We start from the raw sequence: 2497 nt of genomic DNA, 5'->3' as shown, positions 1-2497 counted from the left end.
ATTTGTAACTGGATGTGAGTAATATTGCCACGAGAATAAATTAAACAAATAGCCATAAAATTTGAATTTGCGTGGCAAATAAAATAATTTTTTTGCTACAATACAACACATTGTGGCTACTATATGAAAATAGCTACAAATGTTATTTGTCGTGGCACAAGAATAAAATTATTTGTTATAAGTATATATTTGGTGGCAGAAACTTTTTACTATTGTAGCTACAACACAATTTATTTTGTAGTAGTAAGTATAAATTTTTAGCCACAGACCATGTAAAGTCTGTAGCTAACTATTAGCCACACTACATCTTGCTACGAATGCTACAGAAAGAATTAATGTAGCTAAAGTGTTTAGCTACGTAAAATTTCATATTTAGCTAGAACAAATTTTGTAGCAATAGATGCCTTTTTTTGTAGTGCAACTTTGGTTGAATTAAAGGAAGCGGTGCTTGAGAAGTCCGTTGAGGCTTTCTCCCAAGAGGGAGATGGAGTGCTTAGATATCAATGTCGTTTGTGTGTTCCTAATGTTGATTACTTGAGGGAACAAATCTTGTTAGAAGCCTATAGTTCTCGATATTCCATTCACCCAGCAGCAGCCAAAATGTACCACGATTTGCGGGAGATCTATTGGTGGAATGGGATGAAGAAGGATATTGCGGGATTTGTGGCTAAGTGTCCTAATTGCCAACAAGTGAAAGTTGAACATCAGAAATTGGGAGATTTATCCCAAGACATTAGCATTCCTACTTTGAAGTGGGAGGATTTAAATATGGACTTTATTGTTGGTTTGTCTCACACTCGGCGACAACATGACTCGATTTGGGTTATAGTAGATCGAATGATGAAATAGGCTCATTTTATTTCCGTCAAGATTTCTTATTCGGCAAAGGATTATGCTAAGTTGTATTTGAGGGAAATGGTAAAGTTGCATGGAGTACCTTTATCTATTATCTCCAATAGTGGTACTCAATTCACTTCTCAGTTTTGGAAATCATTTCTAAAGGGTCTTGGTACTCATGTTAAGCTTAGTACGACTTTTCACCCCCAAACCGATGGAAAAGCGGAGCGTACTATCCAAACTTTAGAAGATATGTTGAGAGTTTGTGTGATTGATTTCAAGGGTAATTGGGATGATCAGTTTCCTTTGATTGAGTTTGCATATAACAATAGTTATCACTCGAGTATTGATATGGCTCTATTTGAGGCATTGTATGGTAGGAGGCGTTGATCTCTTATAGGTTGGTTTGAGGTGGGTGAAGTTGCCCTAATAGGTCCCGAGTTAGTACATGAGGCTATGGAGAAAGTTTGACTTATTAGAGAAAGGTTGAAAATGGCTCTAAGTCGGTAAAAGTCATATGTCGATGTAAGAAGAAGAGATCTTGAGTTTGATGTTCATGATTGAGTTTACTTGAAAATCTCACCCATAAAGGGTGTGATGAGGTTTGGTAAGAAAGGGAAGCTTAGTCCAAGATATGTAGGCCCATATCAGATTTTAAGACGTGTTGGTAAGGTTGCTTATGAAGTTGAATTTCCTAATGAATTGGCATCGGTGCATCTAGTTTTCTAAGTCTCCTTGTTGAAGAAATGTGTTGGTGATCCGACATCTATAGGTCCCTTAGAAGTTTTGGGAGTTAAGGAGAGTCCTTTTTATGAAGAAGTTCTAATTGAGATTTTAGACCGGCAAGTCAAGAAGTTAAGAAATAAAGAAGTTGCTTCCGTGAAAGTGTTGTGGAGGAATCAATTAGTTGAGGGTGTTACTTGGGAGGCTGAGGCCGATATGATGTCCCGATATCCTCATCCCTTTCCTTCTACCCCTACTCTAGCTTGAGGTAATGAGTTCCTCATGGTTTACTCTTTTGGTGTCATGTGTCTTATATATTCCCATGATTTCCTTAATTATGCATGTCATGAAAAAGCTTAAGTTTTAAGAAAATGAGTCAATTTAATTGATTTTTACATGTTAATGTGCATTTGAGTATGAGTTGCATATAGACTTCATGATATGATGTTTTGAACATGATTTAGCTTGGAGTTGATGTTTCCTCCTCGGATGTGTCCAATTATGTGATTTCATGTATGATGGGTTGCTAGTTTGGAATTCTTTTCTTCATGTGATATCTAGGATCCCATTCGAGGACGAATGTTCCCAGGGAGAGATAATGTAACACCCTAGAATCAAGGAGTCTAGAAAGAGAGTCAAGTGGGAGTTCACCGGCCCTCCATTGAGCCAAGACACCCTTAACAGAGCCCCTCACGGGCCGTGAAGGGCACCACGACTCGTGGTGGTGCCCATGAAGGAGTGGACAGTATCCTCCCCAAGGCAGGCTCCTTCCACAACGACCAGACAGCTGGTGAAGAGCCTGACGGGTCGTGATAGTGGCTATGAAGGGGAGGCAAAATCCCCCAAGCCATTGGTCAAAGACCACAAACTGCCACTAGGCTCGTGATGTCCTTGACGGCACGTGTGGGCCTCCATCTGGAGGTTCGCATCAGCTGTA

Source organism: Solanum stenotomum, chromosome 7, assembly GCF_019186545.1.
Source record: "Solanum stenotomum isolate F172 chromosome 7, ASM1918654v1, whole genome shotgun sequence".
NCBI classification, from domain to species: domain Eukaryota; kingdom Viridiplantae; phylum Streptophyta; class Magnoliopsida; order Solanales; family Solanaceae; genus Solanum; species Solanum stenotomum.
This window is presented reverse-complemented; position numbering follows the sequence as displayed.